Source organism: Rhinoderma darwinii, unplaced genomic scaffold, assembly GCF_050947455.1.
Source record: "Rhinoderma darwinii isolate aRhiDar2 unplaced genomic scaffold, aRhiDar2.hap1 Scaffold_513, whole genome shotgun sequence".
Lineage (NCBI taxonomy): Eukaryota > Metazoa > Chordata > Amphibia > Anura > Rhinodermatidae > Rhinoderma > Rhinoderma darwinii.
The window spans coordinates 111662-124832 of NW_027464061.1; the positions used below are offsets into that span (position 1 = coordinate 111662).

General features: G+C 47.8%; 9 non-coding genes across 9 annotated transcripts; all 9 read left to right on the forward strand.

Moving 5' to 3' along the window:
* The first annotated feature begins 173 nt into the window (after positions 1–173).
* LOC142720905 (U2 spliceosomal RNA) lies at positions 174–364 on the forward strand. The gene has a single exon (XR_012873664.1). It is a non-coding gene; the product is annotated as a U2 spliceosomal RNA (small nuclear RNA).
* Positions 365–1648: 1284 nt separating this feature from the next.
* Positions 1649–1839, forward strand: LOC142720906 (U2 spliceosomal RNA). The gene has a single exon (XR_012873665.1). It is a non-coding gene; the product is annotated as a U2 spliceosomal RNA (small nuclear RNA).
* Positions 1840–3127: 1288 nt separating this feature from the next.
* Positions 3128–3318, forward strand: LOC142720907 (U2 spliceosomal RNA). Its single transcript, XR_012873666.1, has one exon. It is a non-coding gene; the product is annotated as a U2 spliceosomal RNA (small nuclear RNA).
* A 1268-nt stretch (positions 3319–4586) lies between these two features.
* Positions 4587–4777, forward strand: LOC142720910 (U2 spliceosomal RNA). Its single transcript, XR_012873668.1, has one exon. It is a non-coding gene; the product is annotated as a U2 spliceosomal RNA (small nuclear RNA).
* Positions 4778–6045: 1268 nt separating this feature from the next.
* LOC142721058 (U2 spliceosomal RNA) lies at positions 6046–6236 on the forward strand. The gene has a single exon (XR_012873815.1). It is a non-coding gene; the product is annotated as a U2 spliceosomal RNA (small nuclear RNA).
* A 1292-nt stretch (positions 6237–7528) lies between these two features.
* On the forward strand, positions 7529–7719 carry LOC142720911 (U2 spliceosomal RNA). Its single transcript, XR_012873669.1, has one exon. It is a non-coding gene; the product is annotated as a U2 spliceosomal RNA (small nuclear RNA).
* Positions 7720–8999: 1280 nt separating this feature from the next.
* On the forward strand, positions 9000–9190 carry LOC142720912 (U2 spliceosomal RNA). Its single transcript, XR_012873670.1, has one exon. It is a non-coding gene; the product is annotated as a U2 spliceosomal RNA (small nuclear RNA).
* Positions 9191–10482: 1292 nt separating this feature from the next.
* LOC142720913 (U2 spliceosomal RNA) lies at positions 10483–10673 on the forward strand. Its single transcript, XR_012873671.1, has one exon. It is a non-coding gene; the product is annotated as a U2 spliceosomal RNA (small nuclear RNA).
* Positions 10674–11965: 1292 nt separating this feature from the next.
* On the forward strand, positions 11966–12156 carry LOC142720914 (U2 spliceosomal RNA). Its single transcript, XR_012873673.1, has one exon. It is a non-coding gene; the product is annotated as a U2 spliceosomal RNA (small nuclear RNA).
* The last annotated feature ends 1015 nt before the right edge of the window (positions 12157–13171 follow it).

Sequence of the window (13171 nt, forward strand, 5' to 3'; positions counted from 1 at the left end):
CAAAAGAAGCAAATCCTGTCTGGCTTCCTCTCCGGCCTTTATTCACCTCCCGTGTAGCTGTGAGTGTGTGAGCCTGCAGGGCCCCATGGAATTGCCTAGAAGTAGGCTGAATCGCTGCAAGGGCTGAACAGCAGTATCGGGCAGGCTCGGGCAACGCGCGGCCCGTTCGGGTTATCGCTTCTCGGCCTTTTGGCTAAGATCAAGTGTAGTATCTGTTCTTATCAGTTTAATATCTGATACGTCCCCTATCTGGGGACCATATATTAAATGGATTTTTAGAACAGGGAGATGGAAATAGAGCTTGCTCTGTCCACTCCACGCATTGACCTGGTATTGCAGTATTTCCAGGACCGGTGCACCCTTTCCTTATGTGTTGACTAAAAGCAGATTCCAAAAGTGTTTTTTGTCTTTGCTATTGTTTCTGTCTTTCTGAAGGGATCTCCCCTTTTAATCCCATTATTTCAACACCTGTTGGACAATGCATGAGTGATAATGAGCTCATTGATTAAATGCAATTAATGAATAGATTGCCACCTCTTGTTGTGTGTCGTCTGTGTTTCTGTGTTTCCGGCATTTCACATTGGAACACCTCATTCACCTTCCTTGTCTTCTCTCCGCCCTCCCTTTTAGGTAAGTTAAAGAGCTGCACCTGAGCCAGCCACTGATTGATTGATTGATTGATTGATTGATTGATTGATTGATTGATTGATGCAGCACAACAGTCAAATAGTGGAGTGGAGTAGGGGAACAGCAAACAGCCAATAAAGCAGCCCGCCCGCTCGCCTGCCCGCCACAATGGACCTACCTGTGTACACTAGATGGATGTGATGGAATGTACTGTCGTCCCTACATTTCAAGAAGAAGTAAGAATTGCAGTTGCAACAAAGCCTTGCTTGCCTACAAAGAGAGCAGCAATTTGGATTTGTTACTATGTTACCTAGAAGAATAACAAACTGTGCAAGGATGGAGGTTGTAGGAGCAAGGAGAAGTTGTCTGTAAAGTTGGTGGATGCCTATTTTCCATTTTGCAGTCCCTTGTCTCCCTCTTGTGGCCTCCTGGAGGCAACTAGCTGTGCAAAAAAAAGACAGCCTGGCGGCCGGCTGTTGCAGTGTTGCCCTCTCAGGCAACACTGAGTGACTGACTGAGCCTCACCGTCTTATATAAAGTTCAGACGGAACTTTGCACGTGTCATAGTGGAGCCCTCAGGATTCCAGAGCCAGCTTTCTGACATCATAATGGGGCCTCAGAGATAAAAGCCTGGGCCCAGGCAGTGTTGGTCAGTGCTGCTCAGCAGGCAGCACTGGACTGGACTGGATTACAGCTGATACAAGGTGTGAAGGAACAAGGGGTGGCTGTGGGCATGCACTTGCTGCCGCTGCCAGTGTTTATCTGCATGGCAGCAGGGCATTTGGGCGTTGCCAGGAAGGCGTTTTTATGTAGATTCCTCCTCTTTCAGCACTGCATTGTGGTGCAAGCAAAAGAAGCAAATCCTGTCTGGCTTCCTCTCCGGCCTTTATTCACCTCCCGTGTAGCTGTGAGTGTGTGAGCCTGCAGGGCCCCATGGAATTGCCTAGAAGTAGGCTGAATCGCTGCAAGGGCTGAACAGCAGTATCGGGCAGGCTCGGGCAACGCGCGGCCCGTTCGGGTTATCGCTTCTCGGCCTTTTGGCTAAGATCAAGTGTAGTATCTGTTCTTATCAGTTTAATATCTGATACGTCCCCTATCTGGGGACCATATATTAAATGGATTTTTAGAACAGGGAGATGGAAATAGAGCTTGCTCTGTCCACTCCACGCATTGACCTGGTATTGCAGTATTTCCAGGACCGGTGCACCCTTTCCTTATGTGTTGACTAAAAGCAGATTCCAAAAGTGTTTTTTGTCTTTGCTATTGTTTCTGTCTTTCTGAAGGGATCTCCCCTTTTAATCCCATTATTTCAACACCTGTTGGACAATGCATGAGTGATAATGAGCTCATTGATTAAATGCAATTAATGAATAGATTGCCACCTCTTGTTGTGTGTCGTCTGTGTTTCTGTGTTTCCGGCATTTCACATTGGAACACCTCATTCACCTTCCTTGTCTTCTCTCCGCCCTCCCTTTTAGGTAAGTTAAAGAGCTGCACCTGAGCCAGCCACTGATTGATTGATTGATTGATTGATTGATTGATTGATTGATTGATTGATTGATGCAGCACAACAGTCAAATAGTGGAGTGGAGTAGGGGAACAGCAAACAGCCAATAAAGCAGCCCGCCCGCTCGCCTGCCCGCCACAATGGACCTACCTGTGTACACTAGATGGATGTGATGGAATGTACTGTCGTCCCTACATTTCAAGAAGAAGTAAGAATTGCAGTTGCAACAAAGCCTTGCTTGCCTACAAAGAGAGCAGCAATTTGGATTTGTTACTATGTTACCTAGAAGAATAACAAACTGTGCAAGGATGGAGGTTGTAGGAGCAAGGAGAAGTTGTCTGTAAAGTTGGTGGATGCCTATTTTCCATTTTGCAGTCCCTTGTCTCCCTCTTGTGGCCTCCTGGAGGCAACTAGCTGTGCAAAAAAAAGACAGCCTGGCGGCCGGCTGTTGCAGTGTTGCCCTCTCAGGCAACACTGAGTGACTGACTGAGCCTCACCGTCTTATATAAAGTTCAGACGGAACTTTGCACGTGTCATAGTGGAGCCCTCAGGATTCCAGAGCCAGCTTTCTGACATCATAATGGGGCCTCAGAGATAAAAGCCTGGGCCCAGGCAGTGTTGGTCAGTGCTGCTCAGCAGGCAGCACTGGACTGGACTGGATTACAGCTGATACAAGGTGTGAAGGAACAAGGGGTGGCTGTGGGCATGCACTTGCTGCCGCTGCCAGTGTTTATCTGCATGGCAGCAGGGCATTTGGGCGTTGCCAGGAAGGCGTTTTTATGTAGATTCCTCCTCTTTCAGCACTGCATTGTGGTGCAAGCAAAAGAAGCAAATCCTGTCTGGCTTCCTCTCCGGCCTTTATTCACCTCCCGTGTAGCTGTGAGTGTGTGAGCCTGCAGGGCCCCATGGAATTGCCTAGAAGTAGGCTGAATCGCTGCAAGGGCTGAACAGCAGTATCGGGCAGGCTCGGGCAACGCGCGGCCCGTTCGGGTTATCGCTTCTCGGCCTTTTGGCTAAGATCAAGTGTAGTATCTGTTCTTATCAGTTTAATATCTGATACGTCCCCTATCTGGGGACCATATATTAAATGGATTTTTAGAACAGGGAGATGGAAATAGAGCTTGCTCTGTCCACTCCACGCATTGACCTGGTATTGCAGTATTTCCAGGACCGGTGCACCCTTTCCTTATGTGTTGACTAAAAGCAGATTCCAAAAGTGTTTTTTGTCTTTGCTATTGTTTCTGTCTTTCTGAAGGGATCTCCCCTTTTAATCCCATTATTTCAACACCTGTTGGACAATGCATGAGTGATAATGAGCTCATTGATTAAATGCAATTAATGAATAGATTGCCACCTCTTGTTGTGTGTCGTCTGTGTTTCTGTGTTTCCGGCATTTCACATTGGAACACCTCATTCACCTTCCTTGTCTTCTCTCCGCCCTCCCTTTTAGGTAAGTTAAAGAGCTGCACCTGAGCCAGCCACTGATTGATTGATTGATTGATTGATTGATTGATGCAGCACAACAGTCAAATAGTGGAGTGGAGTAGGGGAACAGCAAACAGCCAATAAAGCAGCCCGCCCGCTCGCCTGCCCGCCACAATGGACCTACCTGTGTACACTAGATGGATGTGATGGAATGTACTGTCGTCCCTACATTTCAAGAAGAAGTAAGAATTGCAGTTGCAACAAAGCCTTGCTTGCCTACAAAGAGAGCAGCAATTTGGATTTGTTACTATGTTACCTAGAAGAATAACAAACTGTGCAAGGATGGAGGTTGTAGGAGCAAGGAGAAGTTGTCTGTAAAGTTGGTGGATGCCTATTTTCCATTTTGCAGTCCCTTGTCTCCCTCTTGTGGCCTCCTGGAGGCAACTAGCTGTGCAAAAAAAAGACAGCCTGGCGGCCGGCTGTTGCAGTGTTGCCCTCTCAGGCAACACTGAGTGACTGACTGAGCCTCACCGTCTTATATAAAGTTCAGACGGAACTTTGCACGTGTCATAGTGGAGCCCTCAGGATTCCAGAGCCAGCTTTCTGACATCATAATGGGGCCTCAGAGATAAAAGCCTGGGCCCAGGCAGTGTTGGTCAGTGCTGCTCAGCAGGCAGCACTGGACTGGACTGGATTACAGCTGATACAAGGTGTGAAGGAACAAGGGGTGGCTGTGGGCATGCACTTGCTGCCGCTGCCAGTGTTTATCTGCATGGCAGCAGGGCATTTGGGCGTTGCCAGGAAGGCGTTTTTATGTAGATTCCTCCTCTTTCAGCACTGCATTGTGGTGCAAGCAAAAGAAGCAAATCCTGTCTGGCTTCCTCTCCGGCCTTTATTCACCTCCCGTGTAGCTGTGAGTGTGTGAGCCTGCAGGGCCCCATGGAATTGCCTAGAAGTAGGCTGAATCGCTGCAAGGGCTGAACAGCAGTATCGGGCAGGCTCGGGCAACGCGCGGCCCGTTCGGGTTATCGCTTCTCGGCCTTTTGGCTAAGATCAAGTGTAGTATCTGTTCTTATCAGTTTAATATCTGATACGTCCCCTATCTGGGGACCATATATTAAATGGATTTTTAGAACAGGGAGATGGAAATAGAGCTTGCTCTGTCCACTCCACGCATTGACCTGGTATTGCAGTATTTCCAGGACCGGTGCACCCTTTCCTTATGTGTTGACTAAAAGCAGATTCCAAAAGTGTTTTTTGTCTTTGCTATTGTTTCTGTCTTTCTGAAGGGATCTCCCCTTTTAATCCCATTATTTCAACACCTGTTGGACAATGCATGAGTGATAATGAGCTCATTGATTAAATGCAATTAATGAATAGATTGCCACCTCTTGTTGTGTGTCGTCTGTGTTTCTGTGTTTCCGGCATTTCACATTGGAACACCTCATTCACCTTCCTTGTCTTCTCTCCGCCCTCCCTTTTAGGTAAGTTAAAGAGCTGCACCTGAGCCAGCCACTGATTGATTGATTGATTGATTGATTGATTGATGCAGCACAACAGTCAAATAGTGGAGTGGAGTAGGGGAACAGCAAACAGCCAATAAAGCAGCCCGCCCGCTCGCCTGCCCGCCACAATGGACCTACCTGTGTACACTAGATGGATGTGATGGAATGTACTGTCGTCCCTACATTTCAAGAAGAAGTAAGAATTGCAGTTGCAACAAAGCCTTGCTTGCCTACAAAGAGAGCAGCAATTTGGATTTGTTACTATGTTACCTAGAAGAATAACAAACTGTGCAAGGATGGAGGTTGTAGGAGCAAGGAGAAGTTGTCTGTAAAGTTGGTGGATGCCTATTTTCCATTTTGCAGTCCCTTGTCTCCCTCTTGTGGCCTCCTGGAGGCAACTAGCTGTGCAAAAAAAAGACAGCCTGGCGGCCGGCTGTTGCAGTGTTGCCCTCTCAGGCAACACTGAGTGACTGACTGAGCCTCACCGTCTTATATAAAGTTCAGACGGAACTTTGCACGTGTCATAGTGGAGCCCTCAGGATTCCAGAGCCAGCTTTCTGACATCATAATGGGGCCTCAGAGATAAAAGCCTGGGCCCAGGCAGTGTTGGTCAGTGCTGCTCAGCAGGCAGCACTGGACTGGACTGGATTACAGCTGATACAAGGTGTGAAGGAACAAGGGGTGGCTGTGGGCATGCACTTGCTGCCGCTGCCAGTGTTTATCTGCATGGCAGCAGGGCATTTGGGCGTTGCCAGGAAGGCGTTTTTATGTAGATTCCTCCTCTTTCAGCACTGCATTGTGGTGCAAGCAAAAGAAGCAAATCCTGTCTGGCTTCCTCTCCGGCCTTTATTCACCTCCCGTGTAGCTGTGAGTGTGTGAGCCTGCAGGGCCCCATGGAATTGCCTAGAAGTAGGCTGAATCGCTGCAAGGGCTGAACAGCAGTATCGGGCAGGCTCGGGCAACGCGCGGCCCGTTCGGGTTATCGCTTCTCGGCCTTTTGGCTAAGATCAAGTGTAGTATCTGTTCTTATCAGTTTAATATCTGATACGTCCCCTATCTGGGGACCATATATTAAATGGATTTTTAGAACAGGGAGATGGAAATAGAGCTTGCTCTGTCCACTCCACTCATTGACCTGGTATTGCAGTATTTCCAGGACCGGTGCACCCTTTCCTTATGTGTTGACTAAAAGCAGATTCCAAAAGTGTTTTTTGTCTTTGCTATTGTTTCTGTCTTTCTGAAGGGATCTCCCCTTTTAATCCCATTATTTCAACACCTGTTGGACAATGCATGAGTGATAATGAGCTCATTGATTAAATGCAATTAATGAATAGATTGCCACCTCTTGTTGTGTGTCGTCTGTGTTTCTGTGTTTCCGGCATTTCACATTGGAACACCTCATTCACCTTCCTTGTCTTCTCTCCGCCCTCCCTTTTAGGTAAGTTAAAGAGCTGCACCTGAGCCAGCCACTGATTGATTGATTGATTGATTGATTGATTGATTGATTGATTGATTGATTGATTGATGCAGCACAACAGTCAAATAGTGGAGTGGAGTAGGGGAACAGCAAACAGCCAATAAAGCAGCCCGCCCGCTCGCCTGCCCGCCACAATGGACCTACCTGTGTACACTAGATGGATGTGATGGAATGTACTGTCGTCCCTACATTTCAAGAAGAAGTAAGAATTGCAGTTGCAACAAAGCCTTGCTTGCCTACAAAGAGAGCAGCAATTTGGATTTGTTACTATGTTACCTAGAAGAATAACAAACTGTGCAAGGATGGAGGTTGTAGGAGCAAGGAGAAGTTGTCTGTAAAGTTGGTGGATGCCTATTTTCCATTTTGCAGTCCCTTGTCTCCCTCTTGTGGCCTCCTGGAGGCAACTAGCTGTGCAAAAAAAAGACAGCCTGGCGGCCGGCTGTTGCAGTGTTGCCCTCTCAGGCAACACTGAGTGACTGACTGAGCCTCACCGTCTTATATAAAGTTCAGACGGAACTTTGCACGTGTCATAGTGGAGCCCTCAGGATTCCAGAGCCAGCTTTCTGACATCATAATGGGGCCTCAGAGATAAAAGCCTGGGCCCAGGCAGTGTTGGTCAGTGCTGCTCAGCAGGCAGCACTGGACTGGACTGGATTACAGCTGATACAAGGTGTGAAGGAACAAGGGGTGGCTGTGGGCATGCACTTGCTGCCGCTGCCAGTGTTTATCTGCATGGCAGCAGGGCATTTGGGCGTTGCCAGGAAGGCGTTTTTATGTAGATTCCTCCTCTTTCAGCACTGCATTGTGGTGCAAGCAAAAGAAGCAAATCCTGTCTGGCTTCCTCTCCGGCCTTTATTCACCTCCCGTGTAGCTGTGAGTGTGTGAGCCTGCAGGGCCCCATGGAATTGCCTAGAAGTAGGCTGAATCGCTGCAAGGGCTGAACAGCAGTATCGGGCAGGCTCGGGCAACGCGCGGCCCGTTCGGGTTATCGCTTCTCGGCCTTTTGGCTAAGATCAAGTGTAGTATCTGTTCTTATCAGTTTAATATCTGATACGTCCCCTATCTGGGGACCATATATTAAATGGATTTTTAGAACAGGGAGATGGAAATAGAGCTTGCTCTGTCCACTCCACGCATTGACCTGGTATTGCAGTATTTCCAGGACCGGTGCACCCTTTCCTTATGTGTTGACTAAAAGCAGATTCCAAAAGTGTTTTTTGTCTTTGCTATTGTTTCTGTCTTTCTGAAGGGATCTCCCCTTTTAATCCCATTATTTCAACACCTGTTGGACAATGCATGAGTGATAATGAGCTCATTGATTAAATGCAATTAATGAATAGATTGCCACCTCTTGTTGTGTGTCGTCTGTGTTTCTGTGTTTCCGGCATTTCACATTGGAACACCTCATTCACCTTCCTTGTCTTCTCTCCGCCCTCCCTTTTAGGTAAGTTAAAGAGCTGCACCTGAGCCAGCCACTGATTGATTGATTGATTGATTGATTGATTGATTGATTGATTGATGCAGCACAACAGTCAAATAGTGGAGTGGAGTAGGGGAACAGCAAACAGCCAATAAAGCAGCCCGCCCGCTCGCCTGCCCGCCACAATGGACCTACCTGTGTACACTAGATGGATGTGATGGAATGTACTGTCGTCCCTACATTTCAAGAAGAAGTAAGAATTGCAGTTGCAACAAAGCCTTGCTTGCCTACAAAGAGAGCAGCAATTTGGATTTGTTACTATGTTACCTAGAAGAATAACAAACTGTGCAAGGATGGAGGTTGTAGGAGCAAGGAGAAGTTGTCTGTAAAGTTGGTGGATGCCTATTTTCCATTTTGCAGTCCCTTGTCTCCCTCTTGTGGCCTCCTGGAGGCAACTAGCTGTGCAAAAAAAAGACAGCCTGGCGGCCGGCTGTTGCAGTGTTGCCCTCTCAGGCAACACTGAGTGACTGACTGAGCCTCACCGTCTTATATAAAGTTCAGACGGAACTTTGCACGTGTCATAGTGGAGCCCTCAGGATTCCAGAGCCAGCTTTCTGACATCATAATGGGGCCTCAGAGATAAAAGCCTGGGCCCAGGCAGTGTTGGTCAGTGCTGCTCAGCAGGCAGCACTGGACTGGACTGGATTACAGCTGATACAAGGTGTGAAGGAACAAGGGGTGGCTGTGGGCATGCACTTGCTGCCGCTGCCAGTGTTTATCTGCATGGCAGCAGGGCATTTGGGCGTTGCCAGGAAGGCGTTTTTATGTAGATTCCTCCTCTTTCAGCACTGCATTGTGGTGCAAGCAAAAGAAGCAAATCCTGTCTGGCTTCCTCTCCGGCCTTTATTCACCTCCCGTGTAGCTGTGAGTGTGTGAGCCTGCAGGGCCCCATGGAATTGCCTAGAAGTAGGCTGAATCGCTGCAAGGGCTGAACAGCAGTATCGGGCAGGCTCGGGCAACGCGCGGCCCGTTCGGGTTATCGCTTCTCGGCCTTTTGGCTAAGATCAAGTGTAGTATCTGTTCTTATCAGTTTAATATCTGATACGTCCCCTATCTGGGGACCATATATTAAATGGATTTTTAGAACAGGGAGATGGAAATAGAGCTTGCTCTGTCCACTCCACGCATTGACCTGGTATTGCAGTATTTCCAGGACCGGTGCACCCTTTCCTTATGTGTTGACTAAAAGCAGATTCCAAAAGTGTTTTTTGTCTTTGCTATTGTTTCTGTCTTTCTGAAGGGATCTCCCCTTTTAATCCCATTATTTCAACACCTGTTGGACAATGCATGAGTGATAATGAGCTCATTGATTAAATGCAATTAATGAATAGATTGCCACCTCTTGTTGTGTGTCGTCTGTGTTTCTGTGTTTCCGGCATTTCACATTGGAACACCTCATTCACCTTCCTTGTCTTCTCTCCGCCCTCCCTTTTAGGTAAGTTAAAGAGCTGCACCTGAGCCAGCCACTGATTGATTGATTGATTGATTGATTGATTGATTGATTGATTGATTGATTGATTGATGCAGCACAACAGTCAAATAGTGGAGTGGAGTAGGGGAACAGCAAACAGCCAATAAAGCAGCCCGCCCGCTCGCCTGCCCGCCACAATGGACCTACCTGTGTACACTAGATGGATGTGATGGAATGTACTGTCGTCCCTACATTTCAAGAAGAAGTAAGAATTGCAGTTGCAACAAAGCCTTGCTTGCCTACAAAGAGAGCAGCAATTTGGATTTGTTACTATGTTACCTAGAAGAATAACAAACTGTGCAAGGATGGAGGTTGTAGGAGCAAGGAGAAGTTGTCTGTAAAGTTGGTGGATGCCTATTTTCCATTTTGCAGTCCCTTGTCTCCCTCTTGTGGCCTCCTGGAGGCAACTAGCTGTGCAAAAAAAAGACAGCCTGGCGGCCGGCTGTTGCAGTGTTGCCCTCTCAGGCAACACTGAGTGACTGACTGAGCCTCACCGTCTTATATAAAGTTCAGACGGAACTTTGCACGTGTCATAGTGGAGCCCTCAGGATTCCAGAGCCAGCTTTCTGACATCATAATGGGGCCTCAGAGATAAAAGCCTGGGCCCAGGCAGTGTTGGTCAGTGCTGCTCAGCAGGCAGCACTGGACTGGACTGGATTACAGCTGATACAAGGTGTGAAGGAACAAGGGGTGGCTGTGGGCATGCACTTGCTGCCGCTGCCAGTGTTTATCTGCATGGCAGCAGGGCATTTGGGCGTTGCCAGGAAGGCGTTTTTATGTAGATTCCTCCTCTTTCAGCACTGCATTGTGGTGCAAGCAAAAGAAGCAAATCCTGTCTGGCTTCCTCTCCGGCCTTTATTCACCTCCCGTGTAGCTGTGAGTGTGTGAGCCTGCAGGGCCCCATGGAATTGCCTAGAAGTAGGCTGAATCGCTGCAAGGGCTGAACAGCAGTATCGGGCAGGCTCGGGCAACGCGCGGCCCGTTCGGGTTATCGCTTCTCGGCCTTTTGGCTAAGATCAAGTGTAGTATCTGTTCTTATCAGTTTAATATCTGATACGTCCCCTATCTGGGGACCATATATTAAATGGATTTTTAGAACAGGGAGATGGAAATAGAGCTTGCTCTGTCCACTCCACGCATTGACCTGGTATTGCAGTATTTCCAGGACCGGTGCACCCTTTCCTTATGTGTTGACTAAAAGCAGATTCCAAAAGTGTTTTTTGTCTTTGCTATTGTTTCTGTCTTTCTGAAGGGATCTCCCCTTTTAATCCCATTATTTCAACACCTGTTGGACAATGCATGAGTGATAATGAGCTCATTGATTAAATGCAATTAATGAATAGATTGCCACCTCTTGTTGTGTGTCGTCTGTGTTTCTGTGTTTCCGGCATTTCACATTGGAACACCTCATTCACCTTCCTTGTCTTCTCTCCGCCCTCCCTTTTAGGTAAGTTAAAGAGCTGCACCTGAGCCAGCCACTGATTGATTGATTGATTGATTGATTGATTGATTGATTGATTGATTGATTGATTGATGCAGCACAACAGTCAAATAGTGGAGTGGAGTAGGGGAACAGCAAACAGCCAATAAAGCAGCCCGCCCGCTCGCCTGCCCGCCACAATGGACCTACCTGTGTACACTAGATGGATGTGATGGAATGTACTGTCGTCCCTACATTTCAAGAAGAAGTAAGAATTGCAGTTGCAACAAAGCCTTGCTTGCCTACAAAGAGAGCAGCAATTTGGATTTGTTACTATGTTACCTAGAAGAATAACAAACTGTGCAAGGATGGAGGTTGAAGGAGCAAGGAGAAGTTGTCTGTAAAGTTGGTGGATGCCTATTTTCCATTTTGCAGTCCCTTGTCTCCCTCTTGTGGCCTCCTGGAGGCAACTAGCTGTGCAAAAAAAAGACAGCCTGGCGGCCGGCTGTTGCAGTGTTGCCCTCTCAGGCAACACTGAGTGACTGACTGAGCCTCACCGTCTTATATAAAGTTCAGACGGAACTTTGCACGTGTCATAGTGGAGCCCTCAGGATTCCAGAGCCAGCTTTCTGACATCATAATGGGGCCTCAGAGATAAAAGCCTGGGCCCAGGCAGTGTTGGTCAGTGCTGCTCAGCAGGCAGCACTGGACTGGACTGGATTACAGCTGATACAAGGTGTGAAGGAACAAGGGGTGGCTGTGGGCATGCACTTGCTGCCGCTGCCAGTGTTTATCTGCATGGCAGCAGGGCATTTGGGCGTTGCCAGGAAGGCGTTTTTATGTAGATTCCTCCTCTTTCAGCACTGCATTGTGGTGCAAGCAAAAGAAGCAAATCCTGTCTGGCTTCCTCTCCGGCCTTTATTCACCTCCCGTGTAGCTGTGAGTGTGTGAGCCTGCAGGGCCCCATGGAATTGCCTAGAAGTAGGCTGAATCGCTGCAAGGGCTGAACAGCAGTATCGGGCAGGCTCGGGCAACGCGCGGCCCGTTCGGGTTATCGCTTCTCGGCCTTTTGGCTAAGATCAAGTGTAGTATCTGTTCTTATCAGTTTAATATCTGATACGTCCCCTATCTGGGGACCATATATTAAATGGATTTTTAGAACAGGGAGATGGAAATAGAGCTTGCTCTGTCCACTCCACGCATTGACCTGGTATTGCAGTATTTCCAGGACCGGTGCACCCTTTCCTTATGTGTTGACTAAAAGCAGATTCCAAAAGTGTTTTTTGTCTTTGCTATTGTTTCTGTCTTTCTGAAGGGATCTCCCCTTTTAATCCCATTATTTCAACACCTGTTGGACAATGCATGAGTGATAATGAGCTCATTGATTAAATGCAATTAATGAATAGATTGCCACCTCTTGTTGTGTGTCGTCTGTGTTTCTGTGTTTCCGGCATTTCACATTGGAACACCTCATTCACCTTCCTTGTCTTCTCTCCGCCCTCCCTTTTAGGTAAGTTAAAGAGCTGCACCTGAGCCAGCCACTGATTGATTGATTGATTGATTGATTGATTGATTGATTGATTGATTGATTGATTGATGCAGCACAACAGTCAAATAGTGGAGTGGAGTAGGGGAACAGCAAACAGCCAATAAAGCAGCCCGCCCGCTCGCCTGCCCGCCACAATGGACCTACCTGTGTACACTAGATGGATGTGATGGAATGTACTGTCGTCCCTACATTTCAAGAAGAAGTAAGAATTGCAGTTGCAACAAAGCCTTGCTTGCCTACAAAGAGAGCAGCAATTTGGATTTGTTACTATGTTACCTAGAAGAATAACAAACTGTGCAAGGATGGAGGTTGTAGGAGCAAGGAGAAGTTGTCTGTAAAGTTGGTGGATGCCTATTTTCCATTTTGCAGTCCCTTGTCTCCCTCTTGTGGCCTCCTGGAGGCAACTAGCTGTGCAAAAAAAAGACAGCCTGGCGGCCGGCTGTTGCAGTGTTGCCCTCTCAGGCAACACTGAGTGACTGACTGAGCCTCACCGTCTTATATAAAGTTCAGACGGAACTTTGCACGTGTCATAGTGGAGCCCTCAGGATTCCAGAGCCAGCTTTCTGACATCATAATGGGGCCTCAGAGATAAAAGCCTGGGCCCAGGCAGTGTTGGTCAGTGCTGCTCAGCAGGCAGCACTGGACTGGACTGGATTACAGCTGATACAAGGTGTGAAGGAACAAGGGGTGGCTGTGGGCATGCACTTGCT